Here is a 24335-nt window from a genome sequence, read left to right as displayed (position 1 = left end):
TACCCAGTAGGGGGCATGCAGGAGGCAGCCAATCAATGGTTATCTCTCATCATTGATGTTTCTGTCTCTCTCTCCCTCTCCCTTTCTCACTCTTAATATAAAAAGAGGAAAAAAAAAGCTTCAGTGATTCAAAAGTTGGTTTCTTTATTTTACAAATGGCAAAACCAAGGCTTGGATGACTAAGTAAATTGTGTGAGGTCATATGTACAGCTGGGACCAGAATCTTCTAGACTCTAATGCTAGTAAGTTTTTTCTTTCATTACCCTTTGCTGCCACATATAGGAAGAAATAAATATGTCAGATTTAAATAATGTAGGGTTAAATTATTCCTTAAAAAAGTTTTGCAACTAAAATGATTTAAAAGTGGCCATTATATATAATATTGGAAAAAGAAATCCTGGTTTATTTGGTCTTTATAACTGTTCACTGCTATGAAAGGTGGTGAGCAATAAAATAAGTTTACAGAAATAAAACAAGTGTTCTGGCTACCACTTATTTGGCAATTGTCAGGAGAGATGAATTAATCAGCACGAATCCCCCAGAGGGGGCATGATGTGTAAGACTAATAAAATGATACCTGATGATTCCCTTGGAGAGTGAACAAATAACCTCAAAGAAGAATCAGAATTAACAAGAAATGAGACCAATCTTTCACAGCAAGGTGAAGGTTAGAAAGATAAAGCTTTCGTACTCCAAAAGCCATGAAATTACTTCCAAAGGCAATAATCGATTTAGTGGGAAACATTAGAAAACTACAAGTCAAAAACAGCATCAACAAGAATGGTAAGCCCTGGAGGTCACAACTGTTGAGAAAGTGCCTGGTAAATCCTGATTCTGTCCTCCTGCTCCTCAGCTAAGATTGATTCTAAGCTGAATCCTGAGCCTGAAACAACTGTTTCTTGAGGGGAAACCATTTTACTTACTAAGAATTACCCTTCCTTTACTTTTTACAGAAAAGGAAGGGAGGAAAGAAGACAGAAGGAAAGAAGGGAGGGACAGAGTGAAAAAGGGGAAAAAAGAAGAGGAAAATGTCTGCTATTGTCTGCTTGCTTTCTTGATTATTTTCTTTACTTGCTTGATCAAAAAATCCTTCAATGAAATAGTTTAACTGAGTGTTCTCACATTCTTTACAATAATATAATTGTGTAATACATCACAATTAATGATTTTCTTTATAATTTCAAGTCTTTTCTGAATAGTATGCTTTGCTCTGTGCTCTGATAATCTGCATCGACTTCTCACATTCAACTGTCAGTGGGGAAATTTCAATCCATATTATTTATTAAACTGGCATTTTGTTATATTCTGTGAATACTGAGATAGAAGATAGTTTCAGTATTCTAGCTAAACACTGATGTCTAGTTGAGTAGTTTCTTATTGCATCTAAGATCATCATTTCCTGTGTGAGACAGAACAGCTCTAGACATTGGCTAAGGAAGTGTAATAAAGGTAGAGGGATAATTTTCTGGTTTTGTAAAATGAGTACATATTTTTTGTTAATCACAATAATATTAAATATTAAAAGAAAAATTAAAGACATCAGCCCTAGCCGGTTTTACTCAGTGATTAGAGTATTGGCCCACGGACTGAAGGGTCAGGGGTTTGAATCCGGTCAAAGGCACATACCTCAGTTGCAGGCTTGATCCCCAGCCCTGGTCAGGGCACTGTGCGGGAGGCAACCAGTCAGTGTATCTCTCACATCGATGTTTCTCTCCCTTCCACTCTCTCTAAAAAATTAATTGAAAAAAATCCTTGGGTGAGGATTAACAATAACAACAAAACATGAAAGACATCAAAACAGAAATTAAGATGATTGAAAAGGAGAATGTGTAAATACATTTTGTTTCTTTAATTTCACTTTTACATTATTTTATGTAAAAAAATAAATACAGATACCTCACTCCCAAGTTCTATTATCCAGAGAGAGGCACTTTCAACTCAGTTAATGGTTTATTCTAGTGCTTTGGTTCCTATTTCTAAATAACAGGCATACTGATATTTCCTGATTGTCCATTACAGATGTCTATTTGACATTCTAACTTACGAGAAATGAAAATAAATCTAAGGCCAAACTTAATTATTACATGCATATTTGGTTTGTTACTATACTACATTTCAGTTTTAATTATTAAAAATCTGAAATAATAATTATTTTATGTTGAGAAAATTGAAAACTCTGACTATAAATTACCTCAGATAATAAAAATGCTAGTCAGACAACTGAATACCAACCAATATTACATGTTTACTTTAGGGTTTTGATGAAGAATATTAGTATAATGACAATTCAGGCCTTTACTCACAAGCGAATTTTTTCCCCTCACTGCAAAGTAACTATCATTTCAGGTCCAGTAAGCAAATAAACACTACCCATTCATTTCATGCAGGCCTCTGATGAGCTGCCTATGGAAACGAATGTCTCTCCTTGCTCAACTAGTTTGGGTTCAAACTGGTGACTTGGAGGTGAAAGGTTGTGGATTCTGTTATCAATCATCTAAGCTACCCATTGCTCATCAGCAAAGCACGGACTCAAGACAGGAGAGGGAAGAATTATTTGATTTCATTTATTGACACATTATACAACTCTGTTAGCATGTAAGATCTTGTATAAATTATGAACATCAGAAAAAGCAGCTTTCTTTTATTGAACATGTGGAACATGTGAAGAAAATGTGCAAAATACAATGTTCTGAAAATGCTATGAACTGATCGTGAGAAAATTCATTTGCGGTTTCTAGGTATTTCTTCTTGTCTGTAACTGTCAAACAATGGCAGAGTGATGGATTGAGTCCCCCCATGCAGATCTCCGTGAACACAGTCTCTGGCGTCTGTCGGATAACATTACAGACCTGACTTGAACACTCAACTGCTCACATACTTGGGGGAATAAGTTATTTTACTTTTCTGCTACACTATTTTTTTTATTGCTTTGCCATAAATACACAATAGAGAGTATAAAATGATTGTTGAGATGTAGCTGGCAGAGAAGTCAAGAGTTGCACTTTGGGTATGCATTACTTCATGAAGATAATTCATCTAAGTAATTTATCAAAACAGAGTACAGAAAGATGAAGACAGAATTTAGTCTTGAGATTAGTTAGCATTACTCAATAAACATTTGAAATACACTCTTGTGCTTTTCTCTGAGATAACTTCTAAAAGCACTGAGGCAGACTATCTTTTCTGGAAGGATTCCAAATGATTTCAACTGCAATTTTATGCCAAATTGATCAACTTCTTACTTTGTGCCATTAGTGTTCTAGAATATAGAAATAAAATCAACAAGTTACTTAGCATTATGTAATTTATTTTCTACTTAGAAGACAGGATATAAATGGATAAACAAATGATAAGGATAGTTTTAATAAGTCCTATAAGAAATGAAACCTAAGGCAAGAAAGTGAAATGGGAGTATTGTAGTTTTCTACTTTTGATAGCTCACTTAAGAAAGGCCTGTATGAGGAGCTAGCATGTGAGCATAATTTTAAATGAAAAGGAAAGTAAGTTGTGAAAATATTTAAGGGAAAAAATTTTAGAGAGAAAGGACAACAATTTAAAGGCCCATAGTAGGGAATTTGCTTGGAGTTTTTTAGAACTGGCGAGAGGATCCATGTGGCGGGAGGAAAATGAATGAGGGGAGGAGACGAGGTATGAGATAAGAGAGTTATTCCTGGGCCAGATTATTTGGAATCCCAGGTCATATAAAATACTTTGGATTTTGCTCCAAGTGTCATGGGGGTGTTTGGAAGGCTTGAGAGCAAGGAATTTATAAATTATTTACTTTTTAAATGGTATCTCTGGCTGTTGTGAGGGCATAGACTCGAGAGGGTCAACACTTGAAGAATTAATGGAGTATGGAACCAGATGACTGAAAGAAGTATTCTTATTTTGGATGTAATGTGTAAGATTGATAGGATTTTTGAGTCTCAGAAGAACAGAGCCATCAGGATGTTTTACCTGATCAGCTGGATGAATGGTGGGCCATTAACTTAGGGAACACGAAAGAAATACAGATTTGAATGGCAGGAGGACCAATACTACTCTGTATTAAACCTCTAATACAGGTTTAATTTGTGAGAAGATGCCTATTAGATATTGCATTTGTTTTCTACACTGCGTAATAAATTACAACAAAATTAGCAACTTAAAATAGCACACACTTATTATCTTACAGTTTCTATGAGCCTGGATTCTGGGCATAACTTAGCTGGGTTTCTGCAAGCCTGCAAACAAGGTATCTGCCAGCTGGGTTCTCATCTGGTGCTTCATTAGGGAAGGATCTGCACTCAAGCTTACTCAGGTTGTACACTGACTTCCTTTCCTACCATTTTTAGGATTTATGAAAGGTTACTTCTTTAAAATCAGCAAGGAGAGTAAGACTAGAGCAAGCCAGCTAGCAAGTTGGAGTCATTTATAACGTAACATAATCACAAGAGTGACATCCATCATATTCAAGCCCTAAGTCCTGTCCACATTCCTTCCCTCTCTCTCTAAAATCAATAAAAACATATCCTCAGGTAAGGATTACAAAAAAAAAGACTGCAGAAAAAAATTGTAGGGTCAGTTTTTCTATTTAATAGGTCAATTCTTGTCTGCTTTAACATGACTACCACTCCTCACTAATAGTTTGCTGATAGCAGATGCATAGAATGTGCCACACAAAAACTGTGCTAAGAGCTTTATAAAGGTCATCTTACTTTATTCCTATAATAAACTTATGAGAGGTAATATTGTTTTTTAAAGATGAGAAAACTGATACTCACGATCACACAGCTACTAAGCGATACAGTCAATGTAGTGTGACTCAAAAACCTACACACTTAACTGCATCCTTTATAGGACCTCTCTTTGTGGCTTGCTTAGATCTTTGATTTCAAGTTTCCACTTTTGATAATTGATTGGTATTCTTCATGCCTGTATGGTTTTTCTATTATTCTTTTTTTTTGTTTTACAACTTTTTATTTTGAAATAATTTTAGACTTACAGAAAGGTTGAAAAAATAGTACAATTTTATTCTTCTTGATTTATTTTCTCTTGCTTCCATCCAGATCATAGCAACTTATTTCCTTCTTCCCTAGGGAGCTCTCAACTTGTGTCTTTGCAGGCCACAATAGCTTTAACACTGTATAATAGTCTTTTACCAACTTCAGTCTGTTCACTAAAGACCAAAATACCTGCAAAATTAAAAAGTGAGTTAAGCTAGTGCACAGGATGGAATCAGAAAAAAAAAATCTGTTAGTTTGAACCTAAAGAAAGAGGAAGCCCAAGAGGAAAGATGGAAAATATTTTTGAGTCTTAGCTGGTTTGACTCAGTGGATAGAGCGTCAGACTACAGACTGAAGGATCCTCAGTTTGATTCTGGTCAAGGGCACATGCCTGGGTTGCAGGCTTGATCCCCAGTAGGGGGAGTGCAGGAGGCAGCTGATCAGTGGTTCTCTCATCATTGATGTTTCTATCTCTCTATCCCTTCCTCTCTGAAATAAATAAAAAAATATTTTTTTAAAAAAGAAAGGAAAATATTTTTGAGTAGGAGAAAAAGAAGTAAACATATTCATCATTTTTATAATTATTATATGGTAGGTTCTATGAATTATACATTAGAATAACCTAGAAATTATGGCTTGAAGAATGAAGCCATAACTTACATTTACCTTCTCAAATATTAAAAAGGATGATACAAAATATGTTTCTCATTATAATGGAATGCTTTATAGTAGAAATTTTAGTTGATTTCTTTTTGTTATTTTGTACTCAGCTTATGATGAGTGGTTATAACTAATACATATTGTGCAAGGCATGTATTTACTGTGGTTCAAAATATATAGAGGATGTGGTTTATATCTCTTTCACTCTAAGGGTTGTTATCCTTGACTCAATGTTAGCAGTAAGTTGTGTGTTTATTGCATATTCAAATCAAGGTGTGCAAGAACATAGAAAATCCAATTTCTGACTGAAAAACAGTTCAAGATAAATCATTGTAATGAGAAAAAAAGACCTCTACAATTTACATTAACTTTTTTAATAGAAATCCTTAATCCAGTTTTTCTGCATAAGTAAAATACACATTTTACAGAATATAAGAAAACAGTAAAATCTACTGAAAAAATCTGACATGTCTGTGGCGTCACACTTTCAGATTCAGTAGTACATATATAGGGATGTGACATCCTTACTGTAACAAAGAGCCACAAGCTGATGACTTAAAACAATAAGCAATTTCTTGTCTCACAGTTCTGGAGGCCAGAAGTCTGAAGTCAAAGTCTAGGGGAGGGAATTTCCCTGTCTTTGTTCTGAGGCCCAATTCTTACAGTCTCAGGCATTCCTTGGCTTGTAGATGTATCACTCCAATCTTCATTTGACATTCTTCCTGTGTGTCTTTGGATCACCTTCCCTCTATTTGTGTCTGTCTCTGTGTCCAGATTTTCCCTTTTTATAAGGATACTAGTCATAGTGGATTAAGGCCAGTATAATGACCTCATTTAAACTTGATTACCTTGTATAGACCTTATTTCCAAATAAGTTTACATTTGGAGGTACTGAGGGTTAGGATTTCAACATATCTTTTTTGGGGATACACAATTCAACTCATAACATGTATATAAAAAGCTTCACATTTAAAATCATATTTTAAAACATTTGTGCTGAAATATTGAATTCAGATTATATAATTGAAATTTATGTCCTCAGGTTTACCACCTCATACAGACTAACCAAATTGTTATTTAACTTATTTTTAATTAAATTTATTCAGATTCCTATACATTATTGAACATTTATTTTTTTATTTCTTTTATGTGATTCAACATGACAGAACATAGACTCAAGGAGAAATTAATAGTATCATCATAGCAATAATCTAGAGGAGAAACTCTAAAAGCAGTAAGCAACAAATATTTATCACAGATCTTAACTGTAACATCAAAATTAAGATACATAATTATGAGCAATATTAGACATCAATTTATATTTAAATTCATGTTAAATAAATCACCTGTGGTTAAGATAATATACATGTGATTTTAGCTATAGGCATGAGTTTAAAAGGTAATCCCAGTCTCTGAGTCTACTTTATGTTCTGAATATACCCATATAGTACTGTTTAGAGACAAATTATTAACGTTTATAACTATCAAGCCATTAGAAATTCAATGAATTACTATTATGTATATGTTTCATTTGTAAAATTTTTTCTGGGTGCATTTTTGCCTTGATTAGAGGTGTCCATCAATAACTCAGTACCCTTGTTAAGATACACTGCTGCTGCTAGTGGTACTACTACTACTATTACTAGCTAACATTAAATAGCAGTTTTTATTTCTTATTTGTCATAACACTATGAGGTAGATACTACTATAATCTACAAAATAGAGAGGAAAAGGAGGCACAGAAAGGTTAAGTGACTTGCCCAAGCTCACACAAGTTATCAGATCTGGGATTAGAAACCAGATAGTTTGACTTAAGAGGTGATCTAATTATTACTATGATCAAAGAATATTACAAGTAATCCATATGAAATTATAATGTATCATGCTCTTTTGTCATTTTCCCTAATAATAATTATTTCAAGTCTAATACAGTTTGTTTTCACAAAAGAAGTAGAATTGGAAGCCTTTCTTAAAAAATTACTTAACTTTTTTAAAATCAATGTTTACTTCATTTGATTTTTAGATTTTAGTCATGACATGGAAATGAAAGCATGCATTTTGTAGTTCTATCTCGGATCTTGGGATTCAGGAGCAAATGAAACAGGTGAAGATTCCCTGAGCAGGTAGTCGTCACATCCTAGTGAGGGAAGAGTGCACCAGCCTCTTAAACCTGTAAACCCCCCCCTTTTTTTTTTTTCATGGTATGCATTTTTCTCAGCACTTACTCCTACCTTTTTTGAACCACTTGGCTATTTTGCCATTTTCACCCAAAATTATGGGTTGAAAAATTTAAAAGGTCGCTTAGATTTGTGTCTAAGTAGAAATGGATGAAAATTTTATACTAAGCCTATTCATTAAAAAATTACTCCTATACAGTAGCATGAAATGACAAATTACCCTAAAATATTTTAATTTTAGTGATTTTCAGTTGTGAAGTATCTAAAGATAATAAAGTTTAGAGACACCAAAATACTTTACACAGCAAATTCAAATTCATTGGTCTCATTTTTCAAATGTTTTGAAGAATAAAGAATACAACTTTGGATGATTCTAGATATATGCAAATCACTTTCATATCAGAGTTATAGAGTATATGCCTTATAAACTAATGCATGACTAATGTTTAATTTCTTTACAGAATAAGTTGCATATAAAGTCAGTGTTGACCTTTCTTGAATTCCTTCATCGTAGTAACCTGAACTAAAGATGTAAATATAATCTGTAGGGTTGATTGTTTCTAAGAAGGCTTTTAAAAAATAGCAAGCATAATACCAACAAGTGTTATTGATTGAATGAATTCCACCAAGACCAATAGTTTATTTTACTCATTCTTTATGTAGTAGAATTTGCTATAATTAAGGGAATAATTATAGTCTCTAAATACAAATGATCTCAATTTGCATAACATTTACCTGATGTAATTAATTCTGATATTTTACTGCATTTACTCTGGAGTTGTATTCTTTTCTATTTTTTTTTTTTTTTGCACTTTATCTTGCATTCTATGGAGAAAAAGGGATTGAATACCAAGTTCTGTTTTTTAAATTATAAGTCATTCTTTCCTCATTGTTTCTACTTCTAATTCTGTCCCAGGATCTTAAAAAAGGAAGTTAACTCAATTGTCAGAACTATGCATTTGAGACCTACCTCCTCAAAATAAACAAGAAATAATCCCCCACAGATTTGCACTGTATTTGGGCAAGGATGTTGCAGGTTGATACTAATTTTGCTCACTTTCCAATCCGCCCAAAGAGCAGACTGACACTAAATACTACTGGGCCACACTCTAGGTTTTTTAACTTTTGAATCAATGTGTATTTACTTTGTAATAATGTAATAGAGACACAGAAGTGATAACAGATTTATCAACAGTGATTGGATAGTTACCAACCATCTCACTTTTTTGTGCTTTGTAGGAAAACATCAGTACAGAGAACTCATGCTTGCTTTTCTGAACTTGTGATTTTTTTCCTGAAAGGAATTATAATCTCTGCTTAAAGGAAAAAATATGGTAAGTGGCTTGAAGAAATTACACACGCACCCACCCACACACACACACACACACACACACACACACGCACACACAGTTAGTGCTAGAAATTTTCCTCTTGGCCACTGCTTTAGCTATCTTCTTCAAATTTTGATATGTTTTATTTATATTTTTAAACTATCATTTAGATTTATATGTATTGTTTAGGAGTATATTTTTCTGCATGACTTTTTTAGTAGTTGCTCTATTATATATATGTATATTTATGCATGTCTAGTTTGTATTAATATACTAGGGGCCCAGTGCACGAAATTCGTGCACTGGGTGTGTGTGTGGGGGGGAGTGTCCCTCAGCCCAGCCTGCCCCCTCTCACATACTGGGAGCCCTTAGGCGTTGACCCCCATCACCCTCCAATCGCAGGATCGGCCCCTTGCCCAGGCCTGACGCCTCTGGCCTAGGTGTCCGGCCCGGGCAGCGGGGACCTGCAGCTGCAGCGGCCCCACGATCGTGGGCTTCGCTTTAGGCCCAGGCAAGGGACCCCTAGCTCCCGGGACTGCCAGCTTCGACCATGCCCAGCTCCCATCGCTGGCTCCACCCCTACTTCCTGCTATCACTGGCCAGGGCGGAAAAGGCGCCTGATTCTCTGATCATGGCTGGGGGGCAGGGCAAAGGCGGCCCCAGGGCCGCCTTTGCCCTGCCCCCCAGCTCTTAGCTCCCCCCTGGGTTTCCGATCACTGTCAGTGGCAAGGGGCTTCTTCCTGCTTTCCCTTTCGCCTCCCTGCATTGTGCCTACATATGCAAATTAACCGCCATCTTGTTGTCAGTTAACTGCCAATCTTAGTTGTCAGTTAACTGCCAATCTTAGTTGGCAGTTAATTTGCATATAGCCCTGATTAGCCAATGAAAAGGGTAGCTCGTACACCAATTACCATTTTTCTCTTTTATTAGTGTTGATAGCACAGTCTATTGGTATCATTTCTTCAGTATTGAGTGAAATATAGAAACATTGTCTCCTCTTTTATCCCCCATTTATAATTTTAAAAAATACTTCATCTACATGTATTTAAAACCACATCAACAAGTCTTAGAATTTTTGCTTTAACTACCTATCATAATTTTAAAACTCAAGAAAGGAAAGTCTATTTTATTTACCCATAATTTTGCCTACTGTGTTCTTGAACAACAAATTTTCTTAGTTTTCCTTCATCTGATGACATCTTGAATTCCCTTTTACGTGAAAGGATATTTTCATTGTATTTAGGACTGTAGGTTGACAGTTTTTTACACTTGAAAAATATTGTACCACTCTCTTTTGCCCTCTATAGTAAGTAAGGTATTCTTTTTCTCTAGCTATTATGGTTTCCTGATGGTATTATTTCCACCACCAGAAATTCCTCTTATAATTATGAATACAGCAAGAAGTGACATACTTGTTCAGCCCTTTCTCTAATCATAGGTTTTTTTCTTCATGAGAAATAAATTAATGAGCACATTTAGATTTGAAAGTAATTCTGATATTTTTGTTTTAGATTCCTTAGATGTTCATACAAAATTAGAAATGTTTTAATAAGAAATAAGCCATTCAAATTACCTACCCATTTCTCCTTAATAAGGGCAGTTAAAAAGTTTGACAATTAAATATTTAATATTCAATTAGCAGTCTAGTTTTAAATCACCTTTGTGATCCTAAGAGACATTTTTTCCATCTGAAAATTTGCCTTCCAGTTTTCCCAAGTTCAGTAAAACTCTCTACTGTATTTCATATATTTAACCCAGAAATAAGCATAATTCTGGACTCATCGCTCATCCTACTCCCCAATTCAATACATTCTCCCATCCCCCAAAACACACTCTTTTTTCCCTTTCTATTGAACTTATTGGGATGACATTAGTTAACAAAATTATACCAAAAAAGTCACTCTTGAATCCATCCATTTCTGTGTTCACTGTCAACTAGACTGCAGTCATCACAGCCATACACCCCTGCCTATCGTCTCTATTCTTCATGGGCAGCCAGTGCGATTTCATGGCCTATGATAGCTAGCATTCCTTTCTATGAGTTGTGACTTCTTCATTGCTGCCTCAGCTTCCCCTCCACTTGGGGCCTAACTGTGCATAAAATGGCATCTTTTCACAGATTTCTGGATAATATCCACAGATGGCCAGAACTCAGTGAGTGTGGGAGACAAGAGATTTGCACAGGTCGTTTTTCTTAAAATCTTTCATCAGCTTCCAAGGTTCTTCAAATAATGCCCCCAAATCCCAACAACCCAACCTTTAGTTGCCTTTCCAGTCTCTTATGCACAGCCCTACTGTTTGCTCTTCATGCTCACCACTATGGGTTTCTGTTTGAGCATCCTATGCTTTCTCCTGCCTCACAGCTTCTGTGTATATTATTCTCTCTTCCAAGAATGTTCTACCCTTTATCTTTACCTTAGCTTATTGGTGGTTCTTCAAAGCATAGAATTAATATTGCTATGCAGGTACATTTTTCTAATGCATTTGAATAAGGTAAATTCCCCAATTATACATTTCCTTAGCAGAACTCAATGTAGCTAGTAAATACTGGCACAATATTTTTCCTTCTCTATCAGTTGTTGAGTGTAAACTGAAAAGGAACTATTTTCTTAACCATGTCCATCATCTGAATGCACGATATCTGGTAGATAGTAGGCACACAATAAATATATTCTTTAGTCAACAAATACCGTAATTTAGAATTTATTATGTACCTAAAATTTTCTTCCAAGTTTATTTGTGTCCCTGACCATGCTAAGTTTTGTCAAAGTAGTATGTGAGACTAAATAAAAAAGAGAAAATTGGATGAATAGATTGACTGTAGAGCTGCAGAGTAGGAAAGCAAAGAGAAGGTAAAGGAGAAACAATGATATTGGAAAAGAATAGTCTTCCTCAAAACATAATAAAACAAGATCCAGAAGGCTTCTCCATTTTTTTCTTTCAACACAAGCTTTGCAATATAGTTTAATATTGCTATTTAGAGGCTAATTAACTAGACTAGTGTCTCATATCTCTATTCCTATTCACTTTGGCATTTATATTGGCCATTAGCACTTCCTCTAAGTGACCATGTGAAGGAGTGGGTATGAAATTTAAGCCAGGCAATTTACTTCTTGTTGACAGATTTTGTAATATGATTGATGGGGGCAGAAGGTGAAACTATCTGGTAAAATGAGTTTTTTTGCATTATCTATGTATTTCATATATCAATGCCAGTATTTCTCAAACTTAAGGTCAAGACTCAAGAGGGAAGGGTTACAATATAATTTAAGGGGTTTCATATATGGGAACTATTTGCAGGTGGAAATTGTGGGCTTTCTTGAGAATAGGAGTCTTCTTTCCCTCCCCCTCAATTCTCTGCACTTCCTTCTAACTAATGTGCTAAAATTTAATAAAATTATGCCAATTAGAGTTTATAAAATCTGTTATATTATTTATAATATAAACACATTAAAAGCAAACATTGAAGAATGTTGAAATCACCGGTTTGAACAATGTTGCCTGCAGTACCCTACACAATGTGTTAAAATCAATTAAAATCTATAGCTTGATTTTCTTTCCATTTACTCACAGAAATAATATGACTATATTAAGAGAGAAAATAATAAAAATGTGGGTTAGATACTACCTATCATATTAATTACTGATTATCCTAGAGAAGAAAAATTAAAACTGTAAAAACCTGGTTTTATTTTATAAAGATACTAGAGGCCCGGTGCACAAAAATTTGTGCATTCGGGGTGGGGGTGGGGGGGGTCCCTCAGCCCTGCCTGTGCCCTCTCGCAGTCTGGGACCCCTCTGGAGATAACAACCTGCTGGCTTAGGCCTGCTCCCGGGTGGCAGAAGGCAGGCCCAATCCCTAGGTGCAGCCCCTGGTCAGGCTCAGAGCAGGGCCAATTGGGGAGTTGGGGAACCGCCCCCTGTCATGCACAGAGCAGGGCTGATTGGGAGGTTGCGATGCCACCCCCAGTCATGCTCAGAATAGGGCCGATTGGGGGATTGGGGCACCGCCCCCTGTCACACACAGAGCAGGGCCCGTGGGGTGGGGGTTGGGGGCGCCATCTTCTATCACCCACAGAGCAGGGCCGATCAGGGGGTTGGGGCTCCACCACTCTCACACTCAGGGCAGGGCCGATGGGGAGGTTATGGCTCTACCCCGTCACACACACAGCAGGGCCGATCAGGGGGTTGGGGCGCTGCATGCTGTCACACTCAGAGCCACAGGGCGATCAGGGGGTTGGGGAGGTCCCCCCTATCAGGAAAAGAGCAGGGCTGATCAGGGGGTTGGGGCGCCTTCCCCTGTCACGAACAGAGCAGGGCGGATAGGGAGGTTGTGGCCCCGCCCCCTTTCACACACACAGTGGCAGAGTGATCAGGGTGTTTGGGCGCTGCCCCCTGTCATGCTGATCCCGGTGCCGGGAGGCCTCGCGGCTCCGCTGATCCCGGTGCTGGGAGGCATAGTACCCTTTTACTATATAGGATAGAGGCCTGGTGCATGGGTGGGTGCCAGCTGGTTTGCCCTGAAGGGTGTCCTGGATCAGGGTGGGGTCCTCACTGGGGTGCCTGGCCAGCTTGGGTGAGGGGATGATGGCTATTTGCAGCTGGTCACACACCCTTCAGGGTGGGGGTCCCCACTGGGGTGCCTGGCCAGTCTGGGTGAGGGGCTGAGGGCTGTTTTCAGGCTGGCGGGTGACTTAAGCTCCCAACCGCTCCTTTTTTTCTTTTTTTTTCTTTTTTATTCTGGGCCAGCTTTAGCTCTGAGGCTTGGCTCCAGCTCTTAGGCCTCCGCTGCTAAAAGCAGGTTTCTGGCCTTTGTTTACCTTCTGTATTTGAAACAATATTGCGATCCTGCTGGCTGAAGCCCAGCGGACTAAAGCAGGTTTCTGGGGTTTTGTTTAGCTTCTATATTTGTTACATAGTTGCTTAGAGTTGCAGCTCAGAGGCCTGCAGCGGCCGGCGGGGAACGTTGGAGTCCTCCGTCACTGAAGCAAGCAAGCCTCATGTTAGTTTCAAGCTGCCTGGCTGCCGGCCGCCATCTTGGCTGGCAGTTAATTTGTATATTGCCCTGATTAGCCAATGGGAAGGGTAGCGGTCGTACGCTAATTACCATGTTTCTCTTTTATTAGATAGGATATTAAGCTACTAATAGAGTATTAAATCCAGGATTAAACAGATTTCCCAGGGTCTCTTTTAAATTTTGTGTTTGATTTCAGGCCTCATTTATGCTACTGTGTTCTATCTTTCCATTACCTCTATTATATCCTCGAAAAATGTCCTTTAATTTATGGACCATAAAGATTTCTATTACTACCAAAAATTATATGGCCTAATTAGACTCATATTGAGTCAAGCAACTTTGGTTGAATATTAAGCCCATGTAAATGTTTTTCTTTTTAGTACATAAAAATGGAAAAAATAGAAGAAAATGTTAACTATTTTTCTTATTTAAACATTACTAAGAGAAATAAAGATTATGATGATAAACTTTTATATTAGGATTATTACAGGTGACATTATTATTATCTGACAATCCAATTGGAATCTCATAAATAAATAAGCTAATGTCTACAGTCATATAATCTATTTTCCTGTAAGCCATTATTATAATGAAATAAAGGGAATTCTTTAATATGCACTTTAAATATCCAAATTATATAACACACACACACACACACACACACACAAAGACACACACACACATGTAAGAAAAACAAACAAACAAAATATATGTAGCAACAGTTTTCAAGAAACTGGACATTAGGCAATTAAGATAGAGATCTCTTGATAGAGTTTTCAAACCATAACAGGAACTTAGGTGGAGTTAGTAGACACAATAAGTTGAGGATATGGAACTGAGAAACTAGTGAACCAAGGCAGATAGAGTTCACAGAACAAATTACTGTAGAGAAGGGAGCTACGCAGACAGAAGAATCCAGAAATCTTAAGAGGATCCTCCATTGAGTATTCAAGTGATTATGATCAGTACATGTGTGTGAGGATGAAGGGTTGGGGAAATATCCTTCCAAAATGTAACAATGGTCAGTGCTCACACAAGGCCAGGAGTAGTGCCCAGCAAACACACTGGAAAATCTTAAGCGTCATGGGACACTGGGCAGAGTACAGAGAAGAGTATTTCCTCAGTAACAGAGATCAGTTGATCCTGGAGTGAACACTACATTGTTTCCATATAACAAATATTGCAAACAAGATCAAGAAAGATGACAGTGTTTCCAAGTAAATTAACTGGATCCTAGCAATGAATAGAATAGGAGAAAGAAAAATGAGTAAGGAAATAAAATATTTGAATAACACTATCAATTGACTTGACCTAATTGTCATTTATAAAATACTCTACCCAAAACAAACATTCTTTTCAAGTACACACAAAATATTTACTGAGACAGATTGCATTGGACTATAAAAAATTTAAATAAATTTAAAGGCATTCAGGTTGTTCAATATAAGTATTGAGCACAAGAGAATTATGTTAAAATGTTCTCTGGAAAAATCCTTCAAAATTTAGAAATTAATATACTTATAAATAACATATGGGTCAAAGAAAAAAGGAGAAATTAGACAGTATTTTGAATTGAATGAAAATTAAAATGCAGCACAGCAGAATTTGAGTGATACTACTAAAGCAGTATTATGAGGGACATTTATAGCACTAAATGCCTATATTAGGAAAAAGAAAGGTCTAAAATGGATGACTTCAGTATCCATCCACCACAATAAACAAGAAAAAGAATGGTAAAATAAAACCAAACTACTGTAAGTGGGAAAAGGAAATAATACCAGAGCAGAAATCAATGAGAATAAGAGCAAGGTGGCAGAATAGGAAGATCCAACCCCTGTTCCTCTGCAGAGACACTGACTTAATAATATATGGGACAAAATATCTGAATGAGAACTTTTGAAACCTGTCAAGAAATATGCAGTACACCAGCAGGTGAAAAGTTGGGGACAGCCGCATTGAAATGAATGCGAATATTTTACTTTATCTCCCACTGCCTCAAACCCAAACCAGCACAGCTCAGTGCCTTTGGAAAGAATTTCAGCTCATGACTTCTCCCGGGGGGAGAACGAGAAGAGTAGAACATGTGTCCAATGTGTAAGATTTTCTGAGGGACTGTTTCTCTTTGGTCTGACTTGGAGCACGGGCATAGTTGGAACCAGCATAGTCTGTATGCAGGCGGATCGGGAGGGGTGCGCACAGAAAGTAACAGGGAATGGGGGTAGCTTGCTCTGGTACCAGGAGACCCGCAGTGCTGCAGACCCAGGCCAGGATAGCTTGGTGCTACGAGGAGAATGCAACCAAGTCATGGATTCTGGGGGCGAAGGGAGAAGAGTGGAGCATCCATCCAGCTTTATGGAGAGCTGCTTGAGAAACTGGTTTCTTTCTGGCTTGACTTGGACCCTGACAGGGAACCAGGATACTTTGGATGCCTGGCAGCCAATGAGAATAAAATGGAGCTGGACAACTTGCTGGGGCAGTACCACAGAAGTTGCAGTATTGCAAACAGACACCAGGGGGAGCAAGAGATTATGAGCTCCTGAAAACGGGGAAAATCTCTCTAATTGGGAAATTACATGTGTAAACCCAGAGAAGTTGCCTCCCCTTGAAAAAGGTTTTGACGCCCCCAGAATCTCTAGTTGTGTTAACTGGGTCAAAGTCTTTCCCTGTGCAAAGCCAACCCATAAAAATTGGAAGAAGTGCTGTGTTTTCAAATGCAAAAACTCAACCAAAAAACCAAAAAAAAATCACAGGGACACAAAGAAACATGGTCAGACAAAGGAACAGAATAAAACTAAAGGAACAAGATCTACGAATTACCTGATTAAAAAAATTCAAGATAATTGTCTTAAAAGAGGTCAGTGATCTACAAGAGAACACAGACAACTAAACAAAATCAGGAAAATGCATGAATGAAATGAGAATATCAACAAAGAGACAGAATGTATAAAAAATAACCAAACAGAAATTCTGGAGCTGAAGAATACAATAAATGAAATGAAAAATTCAGTAAAGGGGTTTATCAGCATATTTGATTAAACAAAAAAAAATCAATGAGCTCAATGACAGGTTATTTGAAATTATTGAGTCAGAGGAGCAAAAAATAAAGGAAGAATATATAAAAGGGAGAAAGCTTAAAGAACTTAAGGGACACCATTAAGCAACCAATATATACATTATAGGAGTTCTAGAAGGAAGAGAGAGAGAGAGCGAGCATATTTGAAGAAATGATGGTTGAAAAATCTCCCAAATTTGAGGAAGAAAATGGACACCAAAATTCAGGAAGCATTAAAGAAGTTCAAGTAGAATGAATTCAAAGAGGCCAACACCAAGAAGCACATTATAATTAAACCATCAAAAGTCAAAGACAATGACAAAATCTTGAAATCAGCAAGAGAAAGAAAATTTTTTATGTGCTAGAAATCTCCCCTAAGATTATGACAAGATTTCAGTGCTGTTTTTATTAATAAACCTGACAATTTGTCTAATTACTATACAATAAAATTTGATATGTTAACTATTTGGGGGCTGTTTTGAATAATGAGGTACTTACCTGTCTTATGCGTGTAAATATCATTTTGGTGATGATACCTAAGGGTAGAATTGCTAACATTTCATAAGGACATATACATTCAGCTATGTTTAGCTTTAATAGGTGCTGCCAAATAGTTTTCCCAAGTGGTTTTATATGTTTTGAGCAGCATAAGATAATTTCAGTTCTGAGCTTGCTCACCTCCACTTTGTGTGGTCAAACCATGTATTCAGTCTTCTTATGTAGCACTCTCTTATTGTTTTTTTGTATTTGAAGGCCACTAAGACTGTGAGTATATCTTTATTTGATCACTGGCCACTTAGATAAGTGTACTCTCATTAGTGAAATGCCTGCTCAAGTATTTTGCACATTAAAATATTTTCTTTCCATTTTTTACTAATTTGCAGGAGATTTTTTAAATATATTATAGGCATGAGTATTTGCTAGGTAAATATATTATAAATGTCTTCTTTCAGTTGTGTGTCTTCTGATGAACATAAATTTCTCATTTGAATCAAGTCTAATTGAACAGTCTTTTCTTTTATTGCTGGTGTTTTTGTGTTCTATTTAAGAAAGTATTGACTTTCATTTGGTTATAATATACTTTCCTAATGTTACTAGTATCTTCTGACTTGGGGCTGAATGTAAAGATTATTAAAATGGAGAAAGAATGGAGGGATGAGGGTGTTAGAGTATCTCATCAGTGGTTTTCAAACTTTGCTATACACTCAGAGACACCTTGAAAGTTAAAAAAAAAAAAAACCCTGATGCTTCTCCTGCACTCTAAACTGTGATTCAGAATCTCTTGGTTTGGAGCTCAGGCATTGGTATATTTTAATTGGTGTAGAGAGAGAGCATTTAAGCAGAGAACATCAGCCAAAAAAAAGGACAGTATGGAAGCAAATTTGATGAATATCAGTTTGGGCTAGAGTAGACTCTAGGCTCCAGAGAGTAATGTAATTATGAGTCACATCAGAATTAAAGCTGTGTGGTTTGGAGAATTTTGAGTCCTGAATAAAGATTTAGTTGAATTCAACAAATAGTGGGGGTTGAACATTTTCTCTTTTGAGAAAATGAATATGATTCATTAATACATTAGGAGGATTAATGTGGCAGTGTGGTAGAGGTAGATTGGAAGTGGGAGGAAATAAGAGCAAATATTCAAGCTAATCCCTGCGGTCTGGCTTCTGTAATCCTGCTAATCATCTGAAACTGTATGGTGAATTCTGTGTGGAGGATATTTCTGGCAAGAGGATCTAAAGCTATCATTAGGTTTTCAAAGGAATCTGAAAAGTTTCAAAGGCTAGAAACAACTGAATTAGGGAAGGAAATCAGTTTATGGTTATTACACTTTGCCATTTAACATTATTGAACACCCAAACCATGTTTGTGGAAGTTGAAGTGGAAAAAAGACTGATGATAGAGATGTTTGTGGGTGAAATAGGATGTGTTAAAGACTGATTGAATGTGTGTTAGGGGGGAATATAAAAAGATGAAAAATGGGGAGAATTAAAATATGATTAAGAGGAAAGTGATCAACAGGAATGAGCAGTGGAAGAGATATTGAGTTAAGCTTTTAAACCTTGAATTAGATAGCTGGAACTGAATTTCCAAATAATCTGAGTTGAAGTTAATCAGAAAGAAAAGTCAATAGTCAATCCTGGCTCTTTATGCATTTTCCTTAAGTATTCACTGGTTATGACAGGTAGAAGACTAGTTGTCATCTAGTCATTTGTTCTATGCCAATAAAAATATATCCTTTATTTTCTGGTTGTGGTTTACACATAAAATAATATTTAAAATATGTATTGAAAACAGAATGAGATCTTTTAACCATAGATTTCAAGAAAATAATTATTTTAAATGATAACAATGTATACTTAAAAGTTTATATTTAGACACACTGTTGAAAGAGCTTAGGAATTCATTATAATTATGAAAGGATAATTATTTTTGTTCATATATTTTGTAGAACTATTTTCTTTTTTAAAAAAATTATCTTTATTGTTGAAAGTATTACAGATGTCCCCTTTTTTTATCCCCGTTGACCCCCTCCACTCAGTCCTGCCTCTCTCACCCCCGGGCCTTCACCACACTATTGTCTGTGTCCATGGGTTATGCTTATATACATACAAATTCTTTGGTTACTACCCCTCCCCCCACCTACCTAAGGGGTAAATTTGTTGTTGTTGTTATTGCTTAAAGTATTACTTATGTCTCCTTTTTTCCCCCATTGACCCCTACCCAGCCACTCCCACCTTTAAGACAAGCCCCCACCGCCCTAGTGTCCCTGTCCATTGGTTATTCTCATATGCATGCATACAAGTCCTTTGGCTGATCTCTTACATCCCCCCATTACCTCCCTTACCTCTTAGGTTTGGCTGTCTGTTCGGTGTTTCCCTGTCTCTGGATCTATTTTTGTTCATCATTTATGTTGTTCATTATATTCCACAAATGAGTGAGATCATGTGATATATCTATGTTTCTCTGACTGGCTTATTTCGCTTAGCATAATGCTCTCCAGTTCCATCCATGCTGTTGCAAATGGTAAAAATTCCTTCTTTTTTTATAGCAGCATAGTGTTCCATTGTGTAGATGCACCACAGTTTTCTAATCCACTCATCTGCTAATGGGCACTTAGGCTGTTTCCAAATCTTAGCTATTGTAAATTGTGCTGCTATGAATATAGGGATGCATATGTCCTTTCTGATTGGTGTTTCTGGTTTCTTGGGATATATTCCTAGACGTGGGATTACTGGGTCAAATGGACATTCCATTTTTAACTTTTTGAGGAAACTCCATACTTTTTTCCACAGTGGCTGCACCAGTCTGCATTCCCACCAGCAGTGCAGGAGGGTTCCTTTTTCTTCACATCCTCGCCAGCACTTGTCATGTGTTGATTTGTTGATGATAGCCATTCTGACAGGTGTGAGATGGTACCTCATTGTTGTTTTGATTTGCATCTCTCAGATGATTAGTGACTTTGAGCATGTTTTCATATGTCTCTTGGCCTTCTGTATGTCCTCTTTCTAAAGGTGTATCTTTAGGTCCTGTGCCCATTTTTTGATTGGATTGTTTATCTTCCTTTTGTTAAGTTGTATGAGTTCCAAGGAGTAAATTTTTAAAAATCCAAAATTTTCACATAGGGGTACTTAAAATTAGTGCACAAGTAACTGACAAATGAGTTGAATCTTATCACTGCTTTACAGTTAAAGCTATGGTGAATGAAAAAATTTGTGATTGATGAGAAGAAAATGGAAGATTCATATCTTCAACCATATTATGAATGTTTAGGGCCAGAATAATAACATTAGAAGTCCTTGGGTTAAAAAGCAGCAAGAGGAATCATAGATTTGGTTTTTGGAGGATTGGACTCATAAAGAAAAACCACATTCAATTTGTACCAATCAAATACGTTGAGTGTTGCTCAAGAACAGAGGTTGCCACTTCAAACAGAGCGAGTCATCACAAAGTTCATCTGTGCTTATCATTAACTTGCCACTTGATTTGTACAGCTTCAGTAAGCACATCAGCTTTTCATGATAAAATTAATTTAATTTTCTAAGATTTGACAATCTGATAACTTCATAGGGGTTTAGTTTTCTTTCTTTTCCTATACCTCTCCATACCCCCAGTTTTCTTCTTTTTTACTTGTGATGCAGAAATTTGTTAGGCATTACTGAAATCAGGGATCAGGGAAATTGGAAAGTTTTAATCTGTTTCACTATAGTTGGTTATTTTTTAAGCATACCTTAGCAACCTAGAATCAAGCTCACAGATGGTGGATACTGTGGATTTTAGCAGATGGGTGGGAGGAAAAGCCAGAAAAGATGTCATAGGCAGATACTGATGAGAGTGTTTGAAACAAGAGGCAGTGGGATCTGAGCTAGATAGGAAGGACATTAAAAGTAAGATGATGCCACCAAGCAAAAAAGATGTAGATGTTGGGGCCATTTAAATATGTTTTACTAGTAGAGCATTGAGAGTGGGAACAATTAAAGCAATATAATAAAAATCTGGTGTTTATACTCAGAGTGTGCAGTCTAAAGTCTTTTATAGAGTAAATACTCAATAAATACTTTCTAGTGCCTTTTTTTTTTATCTCACTAAGGATAATTTGATGTGTGATATTGTCTGACTCCTTTGATTTATAAAAATGTGAAATTATTATGCTTTAAAATGATTTCTAATGCTACATAAATATAGAGGTACAATGGCTATGACATGTTAGGAAAGGAGTATAGTAAAAGAAAGTGCCTTTTAAATGACTAAGACATTATGTTTACTTTAACATTAGTTTTTAGAGTCTCTTTCACTGAGATAATTATAGTGTTCATTTTTTTGCAATGTACTGATTAAGCACAGTTGGAATAAGAGCATATGAAGTACTAAACTACTGTAAAAAATATCACACTATTAACCAATTTTTCATTTCATATGTATATTAAGTAACTTGAGGTATTAAATTATAGATATTCAAATTACCTTTATTATCGCTTTATGGAAAACTTACTTAAAGATAGTATAAAAATCTATCTACTGTAGAAGTGAGTAAAGATACATGCTGCAGTATATTAGCTATGATGCCAAATCTTATATGGAAAACCCTTTTGGGGGGGATTTTATTATAAAAGTAATAACAAGAGGCTAACATACAATTAGAACTGCTGCTAGATGACAGGATAAAAACATTACAAAGGCAAAACGTTAATTTATGATGAATTATAATGCCTGATATGATCCAATTAAACCTTGGTCAAACTCATACAGTATTCAGCTTTGTTAAAAATAACTTAAACTTAGTTGTTGATACCTTTATTTCCCTTACCAACCTAAGGTGTGATTGCTCTCATTTTAATGAAGTTGGGAGAGGGCCAAATATTAAACAAACAGAGATAAAGAGAGGTTTTGCTTTACCATTTATTTCTATTGTTGACAGCTATTCAGAATTTATACAAGGGTTTTGGTGGTTAAAAATAGATTGAAGTTTCTGGCAAAGCAAAATGTCCTCACATGCAGATGAGGGTCTGAATAAAATTTATGCCTATGCAAATATAGGACTCATAGTGATTAACATACTTTTTAAGCTGACTGTTACTCATAAAATAAATAGTTTCTGCTCTCAAGGAGCTTACCATCTAGAAGCATAGACAGATAAGGAGATAAGGTGTCTTGAAGCTACCAACATGTATGAGGCTTAGGACTGTTTTCATTAGACTAGGGAATCAAAGGGAGCTGCACAAGGAAGATGATACTTCAGTGGAAGCTGGATGGGCCAATTGGATTTCATCTGTTTGGGGAGGGTTTGTGGGCCTATAAGAATAGAGATAAGAATTGTAGGTTGGGCCAGGATATTGCAGACAGAGAGATCAGATTGTGCAAAAGTCTGGAGGCGTGAAGGAATGTTTCACATGCTAAATATTAAAAATAACTATGTATGGCAAGAAATGTAAGAGAATTATGAGGGATGAAGTTACAATATTGAGCAGGGACATATTGTGGAGGGATTTATATGCTAAGGTAAAGAAATTTATTGTTCAGCCTACAAAAGGCAAATGAAGGAGAAAAAGCAATGGAAAGATTTTATTTTATTTATTTAAAATAAATAAAGGGAGAGGGAGGTAGAAGCATCAGTGATAAGAATCATTGATCGGCTGCCTCCTGCATGCCCCCTACTGGGGATCAGACATACACCCTGGGCATGTGCCCTTGACCAGAATTGAACCCTGGACCCTTCAGTCCACAGGCTGATGCTCTATCCCCTGAACCAAACCAGCTAGGGCAGCAATGGAAAGATTTTAGAAAGGCTCCTCTGGTTGTGATGTGGGAAATGGATTAGAGAGTGTATCTGGAGGGGAAAAAAGCTTTAGAAATGTAATAAGCTTGTGGAAATGGCAATGGCAATATAATCTATAATAATAAAAGCGTATTATGCTAATTAGGCCAGACAGCATGTGGGATCAGGCCTAAACAGGCAGTCGGACCTCCCCCCGAGGGGTCCCGGATTGTGAGAGGGTGCAGGCTGGGCTAAGGGACCCCCCTCCCCCATGCACGACTTTGTGCACTGGGTCTCTAGTAGAGAAATATTTTCAAATACAGTACCTTATCACAGAAAATTGAAGAATTTCTTTGCTGTCATCTTGCAAACTATGTTCTCATGATTCTTCTAAAACATTAACTTATATATGTGACTTTCCTATTGAAAAACTTTCAGTGCCTATCTGACTTGTTTTTAGACCTCCAATATTAGGTCAGGCATTATCCCCATAAAACTGAATTTCTCATGCCCCTGCGTAGTCCAGGGGATTGGCATGTGAAGCATGTGGGACTTGGGACTAGATCCACTGAATATTTTTAGAACTAGGTCTAATTAAAAAAACTCTATGCCAAACTCTGGTGGTGAGGATAAGAAGATGAGCCTAGAGCATGGCCATTTCTCCCCAACTAGACAGAAAAAACTGGCCTTCATTAAAAATTACTTAAATCAGTAGACAGAGAGAAGTTTAGAAGAGGAACAGAAAAAAAACTGGAGAGTTCTTGATTTCACTTGCTGTGATTCCTGAAACTATGTTACTTTGTGTATTTTCAAGGCTTGGTTATTTAATTCTTCCTCCATTTCTGGAAGGTCTTCCAGTG

At 36.6% G+C, this 24335-nt stretch overlaps 1 long non-coding RNA gene across 1 annotated transcript in view; it reads left to right on the top strand.

Annotated features, from left to right (window-relative positions):
- Positions 1-24335, top strand: part of LOC132242988 (uncharacterized) — a 57897-nt gene that overhangs the window by 10567 nt on the left and 22995 nt on the right. Inside the window, exon 2 of the long non-coding RNA XR_009454755.1 lies at positions 9062-9156. This is a non-coding gene — a long non-coding RNA (uncharacterized LOC132242988). The remainder of the gene's footprint in view (positions 1-9061; positions 9157-24335) is intronic.

Source organism: Myotis daubentonii, chromosome 10 (genome assembly GCF_963259705.1).
Source record: "Myotis daubentonii chromosome 10, mMyoDau2.1, whole genome shotgun sequence".
Classification (NCBI taxonomy): Eukaryota; Metazoa; Chordata; class Mammalia; order Chiroptera; family Vespertilionidae; genus Myotis; species Myotis daubentonii.
This window is presented reverse-complemented; position numbering and strand designations above follow the sequence as displayed.